The sequence below is a fragment of the Pteronotus mesoamericanus genome, unplaced genomic scaffold (assembly GCF_021234165.1).
Source record: "Pteronotus mesoamericanus isolate MK-2021 breed Mesoamerican mustached bat unplaced genomic scaffold, CSHL_Meso_final scaffold_125, whole genome shotgun sequence".
Classification (NCBI taxonomy): Eukaryota; Metazoa; Chordata; class Mammalia; order Chiroptera; family Mormoopidae; genus Pteronotus; species Pteronotus mesoamericanus.
Window position 1 is genome coordinate 1,803,285 of NW_026555304.1, and position 25,683 is coordinate 1,828,967.

Below are 25,683 nucleotides of genomic sequence, written 5' to 3' on the forward strand. Positions count from 1 at the left end.
ACATGCTTGCTCTAAAAAACTTTTAAAAGAAATGAGACTGAAATTTTTTATAAGCAGTCTTTCAGTACAAATAAGTTAAAAAGAGAAATGGATATTGATTTTTTTATTATAAAAGTAAGATAGTTTTATCATTATTTTTCTGAGGAAAGTTGTAAAATATTTATTTCTCTTAGAAGTTGTCAACAAAGTAAATGAAATGAGTCCTTTTTAAAAAGTTACAGTTGGTCTTTTTCCCATGCCTTCCCTTGTTAAGGTTATGATATTAGTGACATTCTTTATGAATATATAACCCATTTTATGCTTTCATATACCTTTCTTTTCAGAGATAAACATCTGATGTAACTTCAGATCAGGTGTGACTGTGAATTACAAATACCTGAAAAGCAGCAAGTAAAACAGGATAGGAAAATTTTCATTTCTGCATGTGAACCAACCCAGAGAAGGACAGTCCAAGACTGTGAGGTGCCTTGGTAGCCCTGGGGAGCCCAGGATTTTTCCAAATCTCTGCCTTGATAAAAATCTGCTCCCCACAGTTTAAGGAAGCTGCAAGAACCCCAGCCATTTCATCTGAGTTCCAATCAGATGAGTTGAATGAAGAAATAAAGAATGCCATATCTTCTCTTATTCAGGAACATTACAAGGAGTTCCACTCACTTCCACTTACATATCACTGGCTAGAATTTGTAGCTAGCTTCCTGAGAGCCTGGAGAGTATGACCCATTAGGGGGTTACAGTGCTGTCCAGTGTAAGGTCAGAGCTCTGTTGCTAAATAGGAAAATGGGAAGAACAGATACCAATGGCTACAAACACTGATAGTTCCTTTGCACACCATGCACAAGCAGTGGCTGCTATTAGGGTGTGAAACTGAGGGTTGTGGACCTCCTTGCTCTGGATGGATAGAGGCCTATGCTGCAGTTCAAAGAGTACACAAGCCATCTGTAAAGCATTTTCAAAGCCATTATTTCACTTAGACTTTATCATGATGTTCTGAGGTTAACATTAGCCCAGTGACCTGGATACTTGTAATTATTTTGTAAATTGTCCAAAGTAATATAATCCCTATATAGGTAAGGCTCATATTCCAGGATATGACTTAAATATCTATGTGCTGTCTACCCAACCCAGCTGCCTTGGCAGTTGTAATTGTACCTGAGCACTCTATCCAGATATCTCGAAGGGACCTGGGGCATCCTTGACCCTTCTTTTTGTCTTGCCCTCCCGTGTTCACCCTTCACAATAATGGCATGATCCTTCATTCGCATTGCTGGCACTTGTCCACTCTTCCTGTCCATGACTACCACCACCACCTCACTCTGGTGTTTTGAGACAGCTTCAAGTTATACAGGTTTTTTAATGCTATTTTCAACTTCCTTCCAGAATGCAAACCTGGCACATCACTCACTCCTTACAATCCTTGTCTGGTTCCTCCTGCCTTCAAGGTCAAGGCTACTTCTGTGGCAAACTCGACCCTTCATAATTGGAGCTCATTGACCTTAAGGCTTATCTTTTATGGGCATTTTTCTCACACTCTTGGGTTTCCAGCAAGTGTGAGTGTGTTTTATTTCCCTGGCTTTTCCTTCTGTACTTCCACCCTTGCTCCTTCACCCTCTGACTAGCCACTCTTCATCTTCCAGAACTCAGGCTGGACCTTCCTCCAAAGCCTGGCTGGTGTCCTGATAAAGTGTTCAGCTTTGCATTTTATTTTTTGTCCCTTGTCTACATCACCAGGTACACAGCTGAACCTTGAGGGTGAGGCATTTGGCACATTAAAAAAAAAATGTTTTTCATGCTGTGGCATCTGTGCGTTGTAAAACCTGAAGAGAATGTCCCCCTAGGGTGAGCCAGCTTACACAGCCTGGGCAGAGCAGCCTGTGAGCACACCATTTATCTTCAACCTAATCAATGAAAGCCCTTACCTAGCACCCCCTTCACTGGGCTCTCACACTCTGGGTCACCACCCCTTCCCTAATTTCCCAGGGCCAGGTCAGATAACCCGGAATAGCCCTGTGCCCCAGAATCCACTGAAATCACTCACACTGGTCAGTCCTAAGCCTGTTTACTTGCTCCACCCACAGAAATGGCAATGAAGATGTTTGCCCACATTTCCCCAATGTCGTTGACCCACTTACTGACCCTGATATTTCCTCTGTGGCTCCCATAGCATGGCTCCCTCCTCCTGGGAACCATGAGTAAAAATTGCCTTTTCCGTGGGAATTTTCTCCTCATTTGTTGACCTTACTATTCCTAGACAATAATAAAACCTATGTTTTAAAGCAGGAGAGAGAGGGCTTTGCTTCGTTCATGATAACCTGGTGCTCATATAGTGCTTGACACACAGTAGTCCTCAGTATGTGCTTCATTAGGGACTGGCTGAAATAAAGGGAGGAGGGAGTGACTAATTTAGTTTGAGAGAAACCAGGCAGGGTTCCTTAGGGATGTCACTGAATGGTGCTTAGAGAAGAAGCAGACTTCACCAGGTGCAGGTGGGTGGGCAGGGCATTCCCGTGGGGTCAAAGCTGTCCCCTTCATCTATGAGGTTCAGCTCTTTCCACCTCTCCCACTGTCCACATCTCCTTGACACCTTAGCTTCTACTCACTTCACAGGGAGCTCCTCTGCTCACTGGAATCAGGGAAAAGTACTTGATTATATGGTTTTCATGGCATCTCATAATTCTCACCTTAGTACTAGGAACACTTTCTGATTTTATATATACTGATGAAGTTTGATCACTCTCTGTGTCCCTTCATAGACTCTCAGCTCTGCAAGAGGAAAGTTTTGTCTATTTTTGTCCACTGTGGTATCACTAGCTTTATTAAAGTGCTTCTTTCAGTAAATGTCCCATAAATATCTGTCAGGTATATGAATGCATGAATGAACTTAAGAAACAGAGTGTTTGAAGTGGTTGAAATGCCTGGTACCAGGTGGGACATGATAGGAAGTCTGTTGGATCTGGTGGGGTAATTCTGTTCAGGGTTTCCAGGACTTTGGCTACTGCTTTAGAACCTCAATTTTATAGAGAGAAGATATGGAAGTCAGTGAGAGTGAAAAATGAAAAAAAAAAAAAACAGGAAAGGGGAGAATTGGGGAACTTGTCTAGGATGTGAATCAACAACTCAGAGTAATAGAAGGAGGCTGAGGTTGAACTCCATCTGTCTGTTTCCTCTGTGCCAGCCTTGGCTCCACCGCAATGACAGAGTTAAAAAATGCACAGCTCTCTGGGTCCAATAATGGGGAACCTAGTTTCAGAGTTTAGTCATCTGCTTCTTTTTTATTCACAAGCTCTTCTCAGAAACCTCTCTCTCTCTTTATTTTTATTTTGTTAGCCAGAGAAAATACACAAAAGAAAAACTAACTAGACTGCTTTTCAAGAAGAGTGTAGTACATTCAAGACAAACATATACAAGAAAAATGTACAGCCACTTACTTATTGAGCTGGTGAACTGATAGCTCCATTGTCAGATTCTTTTAATGGAATAGATCACATGCACATATGTTGCTTTACAAAGCTCTTACATCATTAGGTTTAAAGCACAAACCATGTGAATGGACAAAGTATGATTCTGATTTTTATCTTTGTGATTCAAAAACTAGTGACAAAAGACCTCTAAAAGAGAGTCTTGAATTGTTGAATCCCTAATTAAACACATACACACTCACACTCACCATTAGTCCACCTCTCTTTGTGTGAAGAAAGGCTAGCATGTCACAACTTCTCTTTGCTGACAGTTCTGTGTTATCTCAGCTGGGGTGGATTTAATAACTGGGAAACTGAGAGCCATTGAGATGTGATGACCTTTTGGAGGCCTCAAGTTATAGGACAAGGCTAGTGAGGAAATACCTGCCAAGGAACTTCCCATGGTGATTTCTGTAAATGACTCCACTTCAAATTGCCAAGATTATGTGGCCTCCTCCAATTACAGGTGTTCTAATTTCCTGGGACTAATTTTAGAGGGTGGAAGATTTTAATCATGGAAAATAATTGTCTCCATTGTCAGACTAACTTCAGAAGCTGAGTCGAAAGCAGGTGTTAAGCATCCTCCAGAACATCCTACAGACACCTGGCATGTAGGCTGTCATCCCTTTGAGAGAGAAAACCCTGCATCGCCAAGGCCTCTCTAATTCTCCCACTGACCTTCTGTATCTCACTTAACTTTATGTGTATCACAAAGAAGCTATGAGGGAAGGGGAAAGTCAAGGAACATATAGCAAGGACTCATGGACAAAACCAAAGGGGAAGAGCTGAGGGAGGGAAGGTGGGAGGGGGCAAGGGAAAGAGGTGGGGGGAAGGCAGAGACAAATGTATTTAAAAAGTAAATAAATTAATTAAATAAAATAAAATGGTAAAAAAAAAAAAAGAAGCTATGGAGTCTGAGAATTTAAGGAAGATCTTGGAGTGAGTTTATAGGCATCATTATTCCTCAGGGAAATCTTTAGAGACTGAAGAGGCTTCTTCACCTTAATGTGGCCTTAGGATGCCAACAGTCTTTATTCCTGTTGACGGAAGGTCTTGAGGGGGCAAGAGGATGGGGGATGGAGGGAGATGGTTAAAGTGACAGGTGGTTCCTCTCTGTTTCTTTCTGCTGTACCCTCTGTTTGAGTTTCATTTGCCTCTTTCTCTCCAAGTCACACTCCTCTGCCCAGGAGATGAAATCAGAGATTGGTATGGTTGTCAGCAGTGACCTTTCCATTTTACCTTCAGTTACCAACACTAACAGAAGATTAATATTTTGGATTTTAGAAAAAACAGCTCTCCTATTCAGTTCAATGGTTGCCACCTACTGACAATGTGCTGAGACTATAAGGAGGAGTACGCAGGGAGGGGGACTGCCTTGTAACATCTTGTGGATCAGCTTTGCGCTAGACTAGATGGTCTCACTGCTCAGAACCTCATGTTGAAAGGCCTTCTTCATCTCATTTTCTTTGAGGAATTCCTCATGCCACCTTCCTGCCTAGATCTCCATCCTCTTTTTTGAAACTTGCAAGGAAGAAAACATTCAACTCTATATATCTCAATACATCTAAGTTAAAAGGAAAACTTGAGAGGCTCAGAAAACATCATAATAAAATTTATGGTGAGTGAAAAACTAAGGAAAGGCACCAGCAGTGTTTATTCTTAATACATGTATGAATGATTTTGTTTGTTTCTCTAATTTCTCTATGAGAAAGTATATTTAGATCATTTGAAAAGAAGACACATTAAAATGCACTGGCCCAATGTAGCCTGGCGGGGGGGGGGGGGGGGGGGGCGTCCATCTACTAAGACAGCTCTGGGGATAAGATCTTGGCTTTTGAAGGAATGTTAGAGGTTTTCCAGTCCAGGTTCCCACCTAATTTCAAGTGTGAGCCCTTGGAGAGTCTGGTTCAGTTCCTACCTAAGCTCCCAGAGACAGGGTGATAACTATCTCATCAGGCCACCAATACCCTTCTTGGGTAGTTATTGTTAGAAAGAAAAAGAGAATTCCCTGAATTGAGTATGGTGCCCTGAAATGGGTGTAGTGGATGCATATGTAACAGAGCTAGTCAACCTCGTCATCTGGACACTAAGCATGTAGCTTTTCAGCCTGAGATGGCATTACCATTTTTAGTGGTTACATCACACTGTTCACTTTTATTATGCCTGTGGTCATCTCAGGGTGAGGGAGTCTGGACTAGGAAAATCTTTCATTGTGTCTGTGCTGGAAATCCAGAAACACAGGCATGTCAGGTAATAGGTAACATGAAGGCAGCTAATAGGAGGACTGTGTCCTAGGCAGGACAGGCAGTGAGGGGAGGTTTCCCTGCAGTGGGGCCTGTGGGCTGCAGAATTAGGAGACCCCACCCAGTGCCAGACCTCTTTGGGGTCTGGGCACTTGGGGGGAGGGAAAGAGTTTTGTTAAAATTTGCTCTTGTGCTGGGATGTGCAAACACAGAGAACCTAGAAAATCAGTGGACAGCGTACTTGGTGTAAAGGGTAAGGATATTCTGCCAGCCTGGTGCTATGTGCCATGCCAAGAGCTGCTGTGGAGATAGAGCAAGGCAGGTGTGGTCATCAGCAGGGACACTGCAGCTGTCTAGAAGGCAGAGTGACGTGGAAAGAATTCTGGAGAAAGCAGCTGTCCCTAGGACATATAAGAAGTTTAAAGCAGTACTAATAGGGGCAGGACCCAGAGTGATCAAGCCTTAGGTGGGCACAGGGACCCTGGGCACAAGGAAACTCTTGGTATTGTCACCGTGTCTTGGGGATGAAGGTATTAAAGGAGCAGTAGAGTCAGTGCCTGAGACAAAGCAGCATTGGAGGTGCAGTAAACATCCCACATTGACATAAAGCAAATGAGATGGTCTCTGACCTCCAGGGAGTTTCAGGGAGGATTAAAGGGACTTGGACTGGGCAGAAGACCATCCAGTCTATGGATGGAACACTGGTGGTTCCCATAAGATAACCAGGCCTGGAGCATAGGAACTTCCTTATACAGAAATGTTGAGTTGAACATTTGAACATTGGTTTTAGTGGAAGATTTGTGGTGAGAAATAACAATAAAGTGGGCATTTAGTGCTATGACTTGCAAGCCCAATTGTACAGCTATGTGTGGACCTCGACCTCTCAGGGTTCTATTCACTGGTCTGTTTTCAGCGGACACTAGACTCCAGCTAGAAACACCAGGACCCACCAGTTATCCTGTAAGGGGAAGAGTCTTAGGAAGACTTGGAGACTGGAACCATTTGTTGGCAAGTTTGGACCACACAGGGACAGCTTGGTGGCCAGATGGGGCCATGAAGGGATACTTCTACTACAGAAAATCAGATTGGCTTTTCTTGACTTAAACTTATAGGTTTGAGAATCAGGCCACTATTTATGTTTAATGTTGTTGTTCCCATGTCATTTAATTTAACTTCCATAATATGAAGTAGGAGGGGAATCTCAGGTGACTGTCTGGTTCATTTGACATTCTGCTCTATAGAGCTAGGCAGCAGGTAGTAACACTGGAAAAAACTCTAATAACTCTACAATAATGTATGAGTCTTTTTGGAAACCCATTTGAGTCATCAACATTTCTTTTTTAATGGGAATGTACAGATGTATTTTTTAAAATGGTGTTACAAATATCCCAAATTAAAATCTGTATTAAGATATGTAAGCATTTCCATTTAGAATATTTTTTTCAAGAATGGATTTCTAATTTATAAGCCATTATAAACGACTCACTCTTTTTCTTAATTTGCCTCTTACTTTGTGCTCTGCTGTGTTTGTGTATACTGCGTTGCAACAGTCTTAATGAGATGTAAATGGGAAGTCTCAGGTGCCCTGTCCAGGTGTCATGTTGAGCCCACATGGCTGGCTGCAATAGGTATTGGACCAGCGGGATTCCTGGTTGTCACAGCTGTAATGGTATCTTAATTGCTTGTGATATGGGGCTGCTTTTTGATCTTGACCACGTTCTTCTAATCATTTAATCTTTGACAACATGAAAACATGTTTAACCACATACCATGAGTAACAATCCAGTGTGACTTTTCTCTTGAGGCCTAGTTTAGATTCAACACTAACAGTGACTAAGACAAGAAAATAAATGTATTTCCTGGACTCTGTTGAGGAAAACCTGGGGGTGAGTGTGGGTAGAAAGGAAGCACCCACAGCCTCCCCAGTGTAGATGTCTGCTGATATACTTCCTGTTAGTTCTGAGTCACTCCTGTAGTTGTGGGTTTTTCAGCAAGGTCCCTAGTGTGATAGTGACTGGTGGGTCTTTTTGCTTAGGGAAGGCAGATGCAGGGTTCACTGAGACAGATGAAGAAACAAGAAACAGATTCTGGTGCTTTATATTTGTGCCCTTCTTTCCTATTTAGAAATATTTACATTTTATTTTAATATTTAATTTGCATGTCACTTGAATCTCAATTGGCTCTAAACTGTTTGCTGTAGGGTCCTTACTATCTTATCTGTTTATCACCTGTACTTAACAAATATTTGTTGAGAGAATCAATGAATGAGTAAATTAATAACTTCAAGATAAAGGAATATTAAATTATGTTTGTCTTAGCTCATGTGTAAATACTGAGGCCTCCCAGTGAGAAATTCAGAAGAGATTCTGTATCTTTTTCTAATTGCAGCAAAGGTATACTCACATATAGATTTCCATCCCAGGGATCAACAAGGAATACAATTGCTAGATCATATGGCAATAGTATGTTTAGTTTTGAAAGAAACCACAAACTGTTTTCGAAGGGGCTGCATCATCCTTCATTTCCAGCAGCAGCAGATGAGGTTCTTGCTGTTCTATGTCCTCCCTAGTAGTTGGTGTGGTCAGTGTTCCAGATTTTGGAGAATCTAAAAATTATGTAGTGGTATTCATTGTTTTGAATTGCATTTCTTGATGACGTATGATAAAGAGCACTCTTTCAAGTGCTTATTTGCATCTGTATATCTTTGGTGAGGTGTGTGCTAAGGTCTTTGGCCCACTTTTAATCAGTTTGTTTTCTTGCTGAGTTTTGAGTCTTTGTCATTTTAGATGACAGTCTTTTATCAGATGTATCTTTTGCAAATATTTTCTCTTAGTCTGTGGCTTGTCTTGTCACTCTCTTACTCTGTCTTTCACAGAGCAGAAGTTCTTAATTTTAATGATGTCCAGCTTATAAATTGTATCTCTTATGGATTATCTAGATTTTCTTTTTTTTAAATTTTATTTTAATTTATTTTTTCAAATATATTTGTCTCTGCCAGCCCCCCACCACTTTCCCTTGCCCCCTCCCTTCTTCCCTCCCTCAGCTCTTCCCGTTTGGTTTTTTCCTGAGTTCTTGCTATACGTTCCTTGACTTTCCCCTTCCCCTTCCCTCCTATGTTATCTCCTAGGAGGTTTTTTGTTTTGCATTTTACATTTAGGCCTGCAATCCATTTTGAGTTAATATTTGTGAAGGATGTAAAGTCTATGTTTAAATTTATTTTTTGCATGTGGATGTCCAGTTATTCCAGCACCATTTGTTGTAAAGACTGTCTTTACTTCATTGAATTTTCTTTGTTCCTTTGTGAAAGATCAGTGGACTACATTCATGTGGGCCTATTTTTGGTCTTTCTATTCTGTTCCACTGATCTATTGGTAAATTGTTTAAATCAATACCATACTGTATTGATTACTATAGCTTTATAGTCAGCCTTGAGGTGCTTCAACTTTGTTCTTCAATATCATGTTCCCTAATTCTTTTTCTAAAACTTACCTTTGATATGAAATTAAATGAGATATAGAGAAAATACAACTTTAAATCATCAGAGATCACCTTCTCAGGACATTTTAGTTTTCAGGAATAGTTTTTTGGAGCTTATATTAGAAAAAGACAAAGCATTGGAGTGAGGCTAAGGGAGGATTTCTCTGCATTTTTTTTCTTTTCTAGTAAATCCTGTGTTTCAACTCCTATTTGTTACACAGGCCCAGATTATCTGATACCTATACTTGAAAATAAGGAAGGATATATTCGCATATGGATGGAAAGTTATTTTCTTAGAAATTCAAGGAGCAAAATCAGCTGTCAATAAGCTTTTAGAAGGAGCGTAAAGGATTGCTAGGAATGTGAGTGTGACAGACCATTTCTATAATATTTGGGAACTATATGAAACACCTGTTCTAAACTAAATAAAACATTATATAAAACATTTGAAGCAACTTCATCCTGTCCACATCTTTTGTGTTCTCACAGAAATACAGAACACACGTGTATTTATATCATTATGGACACATGTGTCAAATTGATCATGCTCCAATATCTCAATGATCAAAAAGTTCTCAAGTAATTTCAGTCCTTGACATAATCCACTTCTCAATTTCAATACCTTTGAAAACTATTTCCACGAATACTGACTTAAAGTCACCCATGTGTGTAGAGTGAGGAATGGAATGAGAAACACTGCATGGCAGCAGGCTGCAGATGGGGCTCTTATTTCAAAACAAAACCAATATTTGGGTTTGCTTTGCCTGCACAACTGTAATTTTGCACAAGTGTCTTCATTTTAGGCACATGGTTATTTTATTCGAAGTTTAAGAGTAGGGGCCAAGGTCTGCACTGATTTTATGGTTCAACTTCCAAAAATTTGTAAGCTGTGAAGAGACACCTTTCTAATTCCTTTGAACAGCTTCTGTATGGGGTTCTGTATTCTCATCACTTTAGAAAAAGGTACTTCACAGTAATGATTTGCGCTAGGTAGGATCACAAAGAACCTGATAAATGGGTATGGTCTGCCTTACTCAAGCCCCTATAACCTAAATAAGACATATAGAAGCACAGGCAGGCAAGGAAGACTCACCCTCTTGTGAAAGATAAAAATGCACCTATCCTAATTTTAACACATTCCCCTCACATTTCTCATTAGTCATCATTCTCAACAGAGAGTGTGTTAGAAATTAAGTTCAAGCCACACTTCAAAGAAGTAAGTTTTGAGGAGAGTTACAAAACAACAAACATTTTTGGTAATCACTCTGAGAGAGGTGTTTTTGAGCTTTGAGGATGTAATCATGAAAAGCCTGGAGATAAAATTGCCAGAGATATGGGCAAACAGAAGTACAACATGTGTGAGGAAAAAAGGGTCTTTATTTTTCATGCTTCCAGGGTTATAGGCAGGTAAACGGAACTGAGAATTGGCCATATAAAATAGAAGTGGTCATGAGCCTTGCAGCATCCTAGCCCCACCTGAAGGTACCAAATAAAGACTGCACTTCTGGACTCTGAGTTCGCACCTTGTGAGCCAGGCACTTGTTTAGATCAGATAATGTCCCAGTGAGGAAACAGCATAAGTGCATGGATGGAACATTACAGCTCCTTGCAGCAAACAAAAGGCTTTGAGTAGCATTGAGTTCTGGAGTTCTGACAAAATCTTGGCAAACCACCTCAGGCTACAATCAGAGAGGGGCATGTCACTGTGTGTGTGTGTGTGTGTGTGTGTTGGGGGGTGAGGAGCAGGTGGGAGATGACTCATTGTTCACTCACTTATTCATTGCAAGTTCTGTGGTTTTCAGTAAAATGCTGCCTGCTTTTACTAGTGATATTCCTGAAAATCAAGTAGACATCTCTCTGAGATGATGTCAAAATAGAATAAAAATTTCAAAATGATCTCAGGGTTAGAATCTGTACTTTATTGTACTGGGGTCACACCTTATTTTCATGAACATTTAAGAAAAAATTCTTTATGTTGCCTCAGAGATTGTCTTTTGGATCATGGACCCTTGCTACCTAGCTATGTGGGTGTATTGACAGGCTACCTCAGAAGAGCGGGAAACCTGTTCTCACTGATGGGAACACATTCAATGAGGGTCAGAGCCCTCACACCTTCCAATGTCAGGTGGTCTGGGGTGACTTCTATATAAAACGTAACATCTGCAACGTACTGGGAGCTGGTATTTTAGAACCTACAATGTGAGGAAAACATGGGGGAGATGCATTTGTTTTTTTTGTTTTTTTTTTTCTTTTTAATTAATTTATTTACTTTTTAAATACATTTGTCTCTGCCTTCCCCCCCCCCCCCCCGCATTTGTTTTTACATCAAAGACATAAAACCTTATGTGCAGGTTCTCTGTAATATCCAGCCTGAATCTTTCTAAGCATTAGGTGAATGTTCCCTAAGCGACAAATGTAGCAGTATGATGACAGTCATTCAGGAAATGAGGTGCAGGATAGAAGTTAAGAGAACCACAGAGCCTTGGACAAAAGGTTACTCCTGGGGTTAACACAAATGGTTTTCACGCTGCAGGACCAACAAGACTTGGGGACAGCGTCACAGAGTTTCATGCTCCTTCACTATCTTTTCTTGTGTCCCCTGGTTGTTCCTTCCTCTCCCTGCTAGCTCCCAGGAGACCCAGAGAATGGGATTCAGAATCCAGCAGGTGGTTTGTTCCCATCTTGTCCTAACGATTTTTCTGAGCCCAGGACTAGAGACCACCTTGAGAGTGACAGGGTAACTTAATTTCCATCCTTTGTATCTCAGTAGAGACTGCCCACAAGGCATCAGTTATGGAAAATAAGAGGCCAGAGGAAAACAGGAGTTTGCCAGTATATAGCATGTCTGTGTTTTGAGATTTAGTTTGAACTTCAACCTGGCCTGTGCTCCTTTGGGAGCTTTTTAAAAGAAAGAAACTTGGTCTCATTACCATCGGATACAAAGATGGGGGAAATGGGCTGGAGACATCATGAACCTTCTCTAAGTCCTATTTTACACTTACAAGGAGTAGGGCAAAGTCTTTACCACCACACAATTTGGCTATTATGTGTAATGATCTAATTAGAAAGGTCTGGTAGCCTATTCCTATTGTAAGAGATAAGACAGTGCACATGAAAAATTCAATTAGACAGCTGTCCTTCAAGGATCTGAGTTACCTCCAGCTAAGTTCTAATGAAGGACCTACTAGCCCGGCCCAGCCCAGCCCAACCCTCACCTCCCTGCATCCCTAGGAGATGAGTTTTGTCCATAAACTGGGCCAGACAACAATGGCAGTGCAATCAGGGCCCTCACTCTGGGATAGGCAGTATGCGTGCCTGTTTGTTAGATGTCACAGGAAGCCTCACTGGGTCCTACACCATCAGTCCCTGCTCCACTCTGAGCAGTGGGCAACCTCCTTCTGGATGGAACTCTAGCCACTCAGGCAGGTCAGCTTTATTCCAGCAGGTGACAATAAGTCAGGACCATTGCTCTCACTTTTCTGAATCTTACTCTCTGCACTTCAGGGACTTATTTAGCTTGAAACAGAGCAAAAACTATACATGGAGCTGTGTGCTTACCATGCCTTTGTGTCTCACCACGTATGGCTTAAATTAAGGCTCCCAGTGTTGAGAGGACTGCGTGCTACACTCTAAACATCTGGTTAGTGTTTGGTTTGCCCCACATGACAGTTGTGATAACTAACAAGTCTATTATGTAAAAAGAGTATCAGTAAGGGAACTACTAAGTGGACTGAGGGACCATGAGTCCACTTCAAACAGAAAGACATGGGAAGATGAGTGCAAGTAAACCTTCAGGTGCCCCTCTCCTTGTTCACCTGGTATCAGCAGTCAACACTGGGACTTAGTGTGTGGAAAAATCCTCTTGTCATCATAGGCATCCAAAAGAAGAATTTTCATGTGAAAAATTAGAACAATGTTGTCTGGGTTAATAGGACTGAGATTGTGTCAAGGTTTCCATTTATTTTCTTCATTATTAAATATGTTGAGAATATCATAGTAAGTAAAATAATTCATATAGAAAAAGTTAAGAACCATATGATTTCATTCATATGTGGGGCATAAAACCGAAAGCAACAAATGAACAAACAAGAAAAACAATAAAAAACTCAAAGGTTTCATTTTTTAAAATCTTACCTGAGGACATTTTTTCATTGCTTTTAGAGAGAGAGGAAAGGCAAGAGAGAAACATCAATTGGTTGCCTCTTGTACACACCAAGACCAGGGACTGGACCCACAACATAGGTATATGTTGTGACCACGAATCAAACCCACAACCTTTCTGTTATAGGACAATGTTTCAACCAACTGAGCCACACTGGCCAGGACTCAAAAATTTGCATTTGTAATGCTCTATTTTTTCAGATAATGACTTATTGAAAACATCCACCATGTGTGGAAACTGGGCCTTATCAGAACAGAAAGTGCAAAGGATCATTAAGTTCTGGGGGAAGGAAAGGGACAAGTTCATGTCTGCCAGCAATATAGGTGCTAGTAGAGACTGTCTTTATTTTCCTCGGTATTTCAGGGACCCAGGTATTTCTCATGTCACTCTATTTATTCCCAAAGCTACTTTACAAGAACTTTTTTATATGTGAGGAATTGATTGACTAAATCTTCATGCAAACTTACCCAAAATAGTTTTCCACTTGCAGTCATGGCAGAAGTGGAATCATTGAACAATTATTATGTGCTTGCTTATAATTTATTAATTTTATGAAGCCTTTGAACCAGGAAGAGTTAGATATTGAAACTATCCTAGAAAGCAAATATTATGAAATTTAGATTTGTGGTTAATATTTTGAGGGAATAGTAATTTGTTTTTGCAAATATGTTCTATGTTGAGTTGTTCCTGGAAGACCCAGTAAACTGATGGAGGTGAAGATACTGGAATGTCAGGCTGTGGTTACACTAGTTAGAACCAGGCACCCTTTCTGGGGTCTTTGGGGGACTGAGTTGTAAATAGCTTTCATACAGGAAGAAAAAGAAAGGTATGAGAGAAAAAACTACTGGAGAAAGAGAGGACCAGCATCATTTGCAAATTGATGATACCTCAACAGCAAAGCATGTAGCAGAATGTCTACTTGGCTCAATAAAAATTTACATCTATTCCATAGGACCATAGACTATGGCTTCCAGGAACTTACAACACAATTGGGGAGCTAGATGCTTAAACATAACCATATAAACTTTGTGTTCATCAAAATGGAGAGTACATTGTATACTGTTGCATATACCAATAGGCAATGTTTTTTTCAAGGTTTTATAATAATTTTCTAAATAAATAAAGCTATAGGCAGCATTTTTATCACATAGGGGATGGCAGGAAATTTAATGTGTATACTTTTTCTCTTTTTGAATTGTTCAATTAAAGTAGTCCCCATTTTCCCCCATTACTCTCCCTTGCCCTAACCACCACCCACCTCCCACATTGAATTCTTCCCCACCATTATCTTTGTCCATTGGTCCTTTATATATGTTCTTTGACTCAACCCTTCCTCTTCTTTCCCCATTATCCTCCTAACCTGTAGTTTTAACTTGGATGAGTAAATAAAGACCTGAGAGCAGTGTGACAAATTGGAATGGTGATTGTAATAGAGAAGAATTAGAGAGGGGAAAAAAAGACCTAAATTTAGATCCTAAGACACAGAGGCTGAATGGGGAAAATATTTTACAAACTCCTCCTTGGAAAAGACTATGGGACTAGTAAGTCATGAGTCAGGGAGAGGAGAGCTAACACTTACAGGGCTACTGCTGCTTCCCAGCATCTGTGGCCACGTTCAGGGCTCCAGGTAGTTTTCTCACCACCCTCACAGCAAGACTGGTGCTGGCACTGAACATCTTGCAAGGTGAATGTTTCCTGTACATCTCCTGTTCAGTTCCCATGACCACCTGGCCATCTTAGCAGATAAGACAGCTGAGGCTCAGAGAGGTGAAGTAACTTGGCCAAGGGCCTTCAGGTATGAGAAAGAACAGGAAGGGGATTTGTCATAAAGTCTTTGCCTTTATATTTACTTATTTTTAACAATGCTATGTCTTTTTATTTTTTTCTTTTAAAAGAACAGGTTTTATTATATCTGAAGTCTTGTTTATTCATTGTATAATGAGGAGAGTTTGAATTTAGGGATTACATTCTCTGCTGAAAAGAGTTTGCAAAGATCCTGCTTGGTAGGAATTAAGCTTGAGAGTGTTCAAACACTTCACTATAGGTTTTACAGAATGAAAAGCAGATTAAACACTAAAAGTAGACTGTTCTAGACATATTTTCCTTGTAGATTTTAGAAATTTTTAGATTACACATCATTTAATAGTCCATACACTCATTTCTTAGAATATGTTTCTTCATTTGAAAGAATACATTGCTGAATACCATTGGCAAATGAATTCTTCTTTTTTAAAAATATCATAATATAACCCAATTTACAGGGTTTTTTTTTGTGTGGAGGACTATTAGATTTCTTTTTATTATTATTATTATTATTATTATTATTATTATTATTATTTATGCTATTACAGTTGTTCCTCCTTTTTCTTCCTTTCTTCACCTCCACCAAGTTCTACCCTGTACCCTCCCCAAGTCCATCCCCATAACAATACCATCTCTTTCCAGGGTGTAATGTGACTTCACTAACAGATGTGTATCACTCAGAATCAGGGGATAGCTCTTCTTTTCCGTTAGATGAAGGCTGTATCATCATAGCAAGTGTGTGGGTTGTGGAAACAGATGGCCTGAGATGAAATTCTGTCTCTTATGAGTAGGGTGGCCTTGATCAAATTGCTAAAACAACAACACTTCTCTGTGCCTCAGTTACCGAATTTGTAAAGTGCAGCTAAGCATAGTCCCTACTGACTTCACAGGCTGTTGAGATGACTCAATAATTTTTTTTTTTATGTAAAGCCTTTAGAAGAGCACCTGGCATGTCTTAAGGACTGTGTGTACATGCGATTATTGTGCTGCTAACCTAGGTCTCTCCTAGAATCCTGGGTTATTGGGGCTCAGGATTTGCAAATTATTGGTCCCATAAAAGCTGACCAGAAAGTAGTGATAGAGATGGAAACAGTGTCCCTACAGAGCTGCAGAAGGCCTGAAGACATTGAGTCTATGTGATCAGAGCCATTTAAGAATATTTGAACTAGCCCTGGCTGGTGTTGCTCAGTGGATTGAGCACCAGACTGTGAACCAAAGGGTCACTGGTTTGATTCCTAGACAGGGCACATGCCTGTGTTGCAAGGCAGGCCCCCAGTAGGGGGCACTCCAGAGGCAATACATACTGATGTTTCTTTCCTTCTCTTTCTCCCTCCCTTTCTCCCTCCATTCTCTTCTCTAAAAATAAATAAATAAAATCTTTTAAAAATATTTGAACTAATTTTGTTTTAAGTTCGGCAACCAAGAAGAAGGTAATAGAAGAAAAGGAAGCATTTTTGTTTGGTAAACTCTCCCTAAATCACAACTCCAGAAGCCCCAGAGGATTGCCAGTCATGGGAGATGCTGTAGTATGTTTCTTTAGGGCCTCATAGGTGCTGGCAAGGTGTCCGCATTGCACATGTGTTCCTGTGGTCTGTGCCCTCCACAAAAGGACGGAATGAGTGTGCTCTTACTGCTCATGACACTGACAAGGCCACCTCACAGATCGACTTCGGTGATTACCTCTGAGTCAGAAAAGATTAAGTCTCTGGGTTGGCACTGTATTAATTTGTTCAAAAAATATTTTTTTCGGCATCTACAGTATTTCAGACATTGTTTTTGATACTCGAAGAAAACAAATGCAGCTTGTCACCCTGATCAGGCTGGCATTATAACTACCAGGATGGAACCAGAGACTCAGCTCAGATGCCTAACCTGGAAACTCACACAAAGATAAATGAATTGAGTGGAATCATAAGTGCAAAGGCTGGACCATCAGACTCTCAGACGTCTCTCCTTTAGTTCAACATCCAATTAACCTATTGATTACCCAATACCTTTATGTGCCATATGTTATTTAACTCTAGGTTAAGTCTCACATTTAAGAATTAGTCCATTTCTCAGAGTTAATGGGTAACTAAAGCTACACCTGAGAATTCAAGTGCAGTACAATATCTCTTACAAAATGATAGCCCTCCCAAGGAAAATTGAGGAGAGGGTATGTGTGTGATATCACAGTTTCTCTATAAAAACTAAACTGACCTGACAGGAACTGTTCAAGCTTGGCCTACCACCCTGGACATTTTTGCTATATAAGCATCTGATAATTTCAGGTGCTTCAGTAGTTCTCAAATCTGGCTGCACATCAGCCTCATAGAAGCTATCTGGGGTGGAGAGCAGGTACTGGTTTTAAGGCTCATTGTGTTGAGGACCACAGTTGTGAGAGGAATAGGTTTTGAATTCTCTCTGCAATTTTAAGAGATGTTGCAGAGAGAATTCAGGAGCCATGTGTGGTGGGAACAGGAAGAGGCATGAGAGTTTCTATTACTTGTATAGTCACCCCAGTACTCATGTATTAATGAGATTCTGCCAAGACCCCTATCCTTGGAGTCACAAGGACAACTTATTGTGCTTAGTACTTACCTCTGGATTTCTGCTTATTTTCTAGCCCCAAGTGGGAGAAGCAGAAATTTAGGCCACGCATGCTCTCCTTGGGGCAGACACACCAGATACTGGATTTGGAAAATATCCTTTCCCCAAAGATAGATGGGTTAAGTTGGAGTTTAGAAACCCATTCTTTCACTGGGCCTCCTTGCTGGGTGCACAGCCTAAGAAAAATACCTCCCTAGGCAGAGCCTGCCACACACACACTCACATATGGGTCCTGTAAGGTTGAGCTGAGCAGCAGTGTGGTTTGCTCGGGGTGTTTGGATCATTTCATACTTAAGGCAGCAGGAGACTCAGATTCTCTCCTGGGCACAATAGTCTCATGTTAGATAGAAAGAAAAACTTGGGGCAATTCAAGTATATGCTGGGACAACCAAGAAGATATTCCTGTATCTCATAATGCATGAATCCAGGTTGCCTGTGGGTCGCCTTTCAGAGCTTAGTGTATATGCTTGTTTGAGATGGTTTTCTTAGCTTCCAGGGTCTCCAAAAGGCATTCTGCAGGAACTGAAAGTTGTGCATCATTCTTCCCTCCTGGTGCTCCAGGAACATCCCTCCTTCCATGGCAGCACCCACACCTTCTCGAGACTTGTAGACAGAGAGCTAACAGCCCCTTTTTCTGTTTCCTTTTTTGTCTGCTTCCATGCTAATGTTTAGGCAAGTTAGACACATTTATTTTACTTTTTTAAGTTATTTTTTCTTTTTTTTTAATTGTTCAAATACATTTGTCTCCATTTTCCTGCCACCGTTTTCCTCTGCCCTACCCACACAGACCTCCCACCCTCAATCCCTCCCCACTTTGTGGCTTTATCCATGGGTCTTTTATACATGTTCCTTGATTTGACCTTCCCCTTCTTTTCCCTGTTACCCACCTCCCTCCTTCTCTCTCATTACTGTTGTTTTCCTTTTATTTTTTCATTGTTGTTGGTTTTATTTTCCTTGCTTGTTTGTTTTGTTTATTAGGTTCTACTTATAGGTGATACCATATGGTATTTGTCTTTCACCCCCTGGATTATTTCACTTAGCATAATGCTCTCCAGTTCCATCCATGATGTCGTGAGACTAGTAGCTCTTTCTTTCTGCTGTGTAGTATTCCAGTGTGTAAATGTACCATAGTTGTTTTCTTTTTTTTTTTTTTTAATTAAACTTGGGACTCACCTCCACTCCAATTGCCTTATGTTGATAATAACATAGTATTTTAAACAGGCTAATTTGTACATGGAGATATACCTGTAAAATCCACAAGTTATAATGAGAATATGTATACTCACACATATCCACATCTATATCTGACCCCTTATGGAAAATGCCCCTTTTAATCTCTGCTTCGTTCCTTTCCACTCATGTTGCAGGATGACAGAGTAAAGAATATCTTAAAGGCCCTCACCATACATCCTTAATCCGTGCCTGGGAACTAAGGTACACAGGGTTTAGAGGACGGCTTTCATCATACAAATTACACGAAAGCCATCACCAAAATCACATCACTTATGCAGGAAATAAAAAATCTCTTTAGCTTGGAGAAAGCCTTATAGAATAGAAATTAATTACTAGTTCCCCAAGTCTAGATAGGAGCTTTCCATTTTAGATATTCTTATAGGAATGATTTCAGAACATTCAGGTGGGCGCAGACGAATTACCTGGTAAATACATAATGGTTACCTGGCAACTACTGGGTTGGCCAAAATGTTTGTTTGCTTGTTTATTTGTTTGTTTTCTGTAAGATGGCTCTAGTAGCACTTAGTTGTCTTGAACTTCATTCAAAACAATTTTGTTAAATTATATTGTGACAGCTGTCATATCAGCTGTTAAATTGTTTAATTTCTGTGTAGCCATTTTAATATTGAAAATGGAAGAAAACACCCAACATTTTTGGCATATTATACTTTATTATTTCAAGAAAGGTAAAAATGCCAAAAAAAAAGTTTTATTCAGTGTATGGAGAAGGTGCTGCGACTGATTAAAAGGGTCCGAAGTGGTTTGTGAAGTTTCATGCTGGAGATTTCTTGCTGGATGACGGATACTCCACAGTTGGGTAAACCAGTTGAAGTTGATAGCAATCAAGTTGAGACATTAATTGAGAACAATCAACATTATATCATGTGGTAGATAGCTGACATGCTCAAAATATCCAAATCAATAAAGTTATTGGTGAAAATCAAAAAAATGTGTCTTTTATTTTACAGAAAAAAATTTGGCCAATGCAATACCTACTTTGTAGCTTTGTCCATGGGTCTTTTATACACATTCCCTGATTTGACCCTTCTGCTTCTTATAAATTTCCACAATGTCATTTGGAAAATAGTTACAAATATGTGACTAACGGAATTGAGAAAAAAATACTATGTTGTGGTCTTTGGGGATCTGGGAAATATAGAGAAGCCCATGCGCTCTCAAAGGCTGGCCACCCATCTCTGTCTCTGTGGTTACACAGACACCCACCCCATAGGGACCTTGAATATGTCTCTTCTTAGCACAACATTGTCTGGAGAACCACTCCTGTTAACGTGAAATTACAACAAAGCACTGAATGGAGAAGAGTATCTGAAATAATGGCCAAATAAAAAGGCAGAGAACTTTCTTATCTCAAGTATGCACACACACATTATCTTGGGTGGTTGGTAAACAGGCATTTAGACCCCAGTGTGAAGGACTAAAAATAATTCATTCTTATAATGAGAGAGCGAGTGAGCCAGGTACTTCTGTTGCCTCAGGGAACAAGTTAATTCCTTAAAGTAACATAATTAGCAGGAGGAAAGCATGCAGGCTGACTGGAAGCTTGGACAGGTGCATTTTTGGGGAGTCTTCAGAGTGAAGAGGCAAGCTTCACTGAAGGCCTGTTGCATGAATATTTTATTAATAGCCTGAAGCTGGGGTACAGCTATGGGTCATGGAGATAGAAAGTGATTGATTGGAGATGGGCTTCAAATATTCTTTCTGTTCAGGAGCTAGGAGTACCATAAAGAGCGAGGCTGACCCCTTGAGAGTCACCTTCTAAAGAGGTCACAGATGCCATGGGCTTTCCCCCTACAAGCAGATTGAATCCCCTTTAAACCCAGTCACTCCCAAAGTTTCCTGGTTCTTGCAGAGGAAACAGTCAGTAGATCAGGTACAATTTGCCCCAGAGGGGTCCAACCTGGAGGGAAATTCTGTGTGACAGCAGGTGGCTACGAGGACCTGACTCTCAGGGTGATACCAACTATTGTATTAGATAGAGATGGTGCCATCACAGCAGCTCCTGGAGTAAGGCCTGTCATGGAGGATGAACACTGATACTGAGTGCTGAGGCTGGGTGATTGACTTAATAAATGATGCTCGATTATGTCAGACTCTTTGCTTGGGATCCGTACCCAGAATCCTGAATTATGTCTCAATTTTAGTGTCTCAACTACCCCATTCTTCCCTTTTCCTTAATTTTTTTACCTGTAGATACAGTTTGTAGAAGATAACAGGGAAAGGTTAAGCTTAAAAAACCCTTATATATTGACCTTTGCTAACGTTAGGTGAGCCACCTTTCCCATTGAACTTCCACTTCAGCTCAAATTATGATATTCTAGACATTCTAGAACCACAGGGAGTGGTTCTCAGGTTCTGAAACCTGAGCCAAGCCCAGATGAAAGTGATGCTATGGACTGAATGTTCTCTACAGTTCACACAAAATTCTAACTCTCTATGTGATGTATATGAAGGGGGCTCTGTGAGAGGTCTAATTAAGGTCAGATTAGGACATGAAAATTGGGCCCTTATTATTGAATTAATTAATACCCTTATTAGAAGAGGAAAAGATAGTAGAGCTCTCTCTCTACCATGTGAGGACACAGAAAGAAGGTGGCCATCTGATATATCTGAAAAGAGGGCTCTGGATGGACCCAAGATCTGCCTGGGTCTTGACATCAGATTTCCAGCCCCCAGAACTGTGAGAAATAAATGTTTGTTGTTTAAGCTGCTCAGTGGATGGTGTTCGGATATAGCAGCCTGAACAGACTGAGAGAGGAGGTGAGAATAAAGAGGAGACAATGTGCTCTTCTTCAATTCCCAGATGGTTCTTGGTTGACAGGTGGAGAAGCCTTCAGGATAAATCAGGCAGTTCCCAAATTCTGAGCTCCACTCTCTACTTTAGAGCAATGGGTCTCTCATTTTAATGTACACAAGTGTCACCTGAGGGACTTGATAACTTGCAGGTTCTATTCCAGTAGGTCTGAGGTTGGAGGCATGTGTCTGCATTTTAACAACCTCCAGGTGATAACGATGTTGTTGTATCTTGGAACACACTGGAACTAAAGCCAATGGAAGCAAGTGGAGGACATGTCATCTGTTTTAGTTCTGACATCAGATCATCATCCCATTGTAAAGATTCATCAATAACCTTGCTGATGTAAGCTGAAGGCATCAATACTGACACTCATTGTAACTACCTGGAAGAGAGTGCTGGTTTCTCAGGGAAACTTCCAAATTAATAGATGTTATATCTTCTAATTTCTTCTGGACACCCCCCGACCCCCGTCATACACACACATACCCTTCAGGACGACTGTGAGGAAGCTCCATGACTGTGGATTGAACTCAGTGGTTACATTCATAGTGCATACCCGTGCAGGTAAGACCTACACTCACAGGGCCAGTCAGGATTGCTGAAGAACAGTGTCTACTTTAAAAGAGCCTAGCAACTTTCAAGGCTGTTAAGCACTGGATAATATAACACATGGAGATCCAGTTTATTTTATTTTTTATGTTATTTTTTATATATTTATTTATTTCCCCTTTTTTAATTTTTCAAATGCATTTGTCTCCATGTACCTGCCACCACTTTCCCCTGCCCCCCCACCTCCCCACCTTGGCTTCGTCTATGTGTCCTTCATACCTGTTCCTTGATCTCCAGTTTATTTTTAAAAATGCATATAGTGTCTTTGTTTAATTAACTTTGTATTGATTAAATTATTTTGGTTATATTATTCCTGATAGGAGCTTTTGATTAAAAAAAAAAAAAGCAAATTAACAAGGAAATAAGAACACAATGGGTTCCAGTCACTTCCAAGTTCCTGTCCATCAGCATTTTCAGGAAAGGTTCCTGGCATGGATTGAGGGACACATTTACTGGGAAGTTGTATGGAGGGAGGTTATTTCCAGGCCTGGGGACTCCACTTCTGTCATGTCACATGAACATGGATAGCATGGATGGTACTAAAAAGGCTAAGGAATAATTTCTAGAACAAAATGACCTCTGGACAGAGACTGTTCCTGCTTGGCTAGTCCTGACCCTCCTCAGGACTGGTCCATTCAGGTGTGGCTTCCATCCCAGGTACCTGATTCCCATTGGCCTCCTCCTGCTTCTGTCTCAGTGCGTCTTACTTTAGCAATGTTATAAGGTAAATTTCAGGACCTAGCTGAGCCCTCAGGTTCACAGTAGTCAATAAATAATGCGTATTGAGCACAAACTATGTACAGGTAGACGTGGATTACTTTTAATGACATGCAGTGCCATTGGTGCAGAGACAGAGGGTCCTGGCAACCCTCTGGAAATGTGCCAGAGCCTAAGACACCAGCAACCTGTGAGAAATTTCAGGTAGGCAGAAGAGGCTTTTAAGCCTACAATACTGCTTTTCCAAATAGAGGCTAACATAGACCTACTTTGCTTTAAGATGTCATTGTAATGAACCATTGAGAATAACTTGAAATTCTCAGTGATGTGACAAACTTGGAATGAGTGATAAAAGGTCAGAAGAAGCCTGTCTGATAAAGCTCAGTTGGCCTGGTGTAGATTTCTTTAAAGACCTACTCAGCTCACCACCCAAGCCAAGTTGATGTGTCAAAACTTTTTAAGATAGGGATCAGTTTTAAGGAATGCAACCTCAGCTTTCCAAGGTGTTTAGGTCTGAGAACATTTAAAGTATATATGTCATTATTTTCACTGTGCTGAATTTATTATTTTATATGGTTTCATTTCAAGGGGAGCTCTTTTAGGAAATATGGAGGTAAGCTCTTGTTATCTTGTTGCAGTTGAAATTTTTACAATTATTTATTTCTCTTATTCTTATCATCTGATAGTTTTTGTTTCTCTAAACTTGCCATTTAGAAGTAATTTTACATTGACATTTTATTTTAGAATTTACACTCCTGCTTTTTGTTATAAAAATCTAGTGCCAAATTTTCTCTCAGTGGCTTAATGGGTGTTAGTTTAATGATCCTACTCATCCCAACATTAAAAACAAAAACAAAAACAAAAACCAGCTATTTTCTACATGTGTTTTTTTGTACCAGTTTCTTTTTAAGAGAATTCATAGAGACCTAGCCCTGCCACTTGGGAACCTATAGTTTGAATGTCATAGGAAGGATCCCTGGCTGGTTGGCTCAGTGGATTGCATGCCAGCCTGCGAACCAAAGGGTCATTGGTTTGATTCTTAGTAAGGGCACATGCCTGGGTTGCGGGCCAGACCCCCAGTGGGGGCTGAGTGAGAGGCAACTACACATTGGTGTTTCTCTTCCTCTCTTTCTCCCTCCCTTACCCTCTCTCTAAAAATAAAATCTTTTAAAAAAAGACCACACATAGGAAGGAAACAGACTACCATTATGACTGTCGATGAGCTAAATAAAAAAAAAATGAGTAAACTGAGGCTTAAAGTGCAGACAGAAGTGGTACTTGCCTTCCCTGATTTCTCTTCTCTGTTTTTACCACTTATGTGAGGGGGGACCCCCCAAAACTGAAATTTATTATTAAAAATTGTGTATTTATTCTTATGTGTTTAAATTTTGGTCACCTTCAAAGTACTCTCCATTTGAAACAATACACCTATTGAGACGTTTTTTCCACTGCTCAAAAATGTTTTTGAACTCATCAATTTTGATGTTTTTTAGTGCGTCTGCTGTTTTCTGTTTCACCTCTTCCACATAGGTAAAATGCTTCCCTTTGGGGACTTTTTTTTTTATCTGTGGAAACAAACAAAAAAGGAGTTGCTTTTTGATCCAGTGATTCCCCTGCTGGGACTATACCCTAAGAATACCAAAACACCAATACAAAAGAGCCTATGCACCCCAATGTTCATAGCAGCACAATTTACAATAGCCAAGTGTTGGAAGCAACCTAAATGCCCCTCAGTAGATGACTGGATCAAAAATTATGGTACATATACACAATGGAATACTACACAGCAGAAAGAAAAAAAGAACTACTAAACTTCGTGACAGCATGGATGGAACTGGAGAGCATTATGCTAAGCGAAATAAGCCAGGGAACGAAAGACAAATACCATATGATCTCACCTATAAGTGGAACCTAACCAACAATACAAAGATGCAAGGAAAATAAGACCAGCAACACTGAAAGGAAAAGAAACCAACAGAGACAAGAGGGAAGAAGGGAGAGGTGGGCGGGGGAAGAGGAAGGGAAGGGGCAAGTCAAGGAACATATAGCAAGGACTCATGGACTAAACCAAAGGGGAAGAGCTGAGGGAGGGAAGGTGGGAGGGGGCAGGGGAAAGTGGTGGGGGTAGGCAGAGACAAATGCATTTGAAAAAAAAATAGAAAAAAAAAGAGTTGCTCAGGGCAAGATCAAGTGAATAGGGAGGTGAGGCACAGGGGTCATGCTGTTTTTGGTTAAAAAACTCTGAACACTTTTCAGCTCAGTGTGAGCAGATACACTTCTAAATTACCCATCATGAAATGGGCAAACACATTGAACAAGTCTTAAAAAAATTCACTCTCACAAACAACTCCAGCCAGCTGGTATAGTGATGCAGATGGGTTCCTTAGAACACTTGCCTAAGCAAGAGAAGCCTGTACTACAAGGGGCCCACCTTCCAGAAGAAAATTCTGGTTGTTTTTTGGGTCCCCACTCATATACCTTCCCTCCTCTCTTTCCTTTCATTCATCCATCGTCCACACATTCATCCACCCACCCATCCATCTATCCACCCATATGTCTGTGCCTTCATTTGTCTATTTA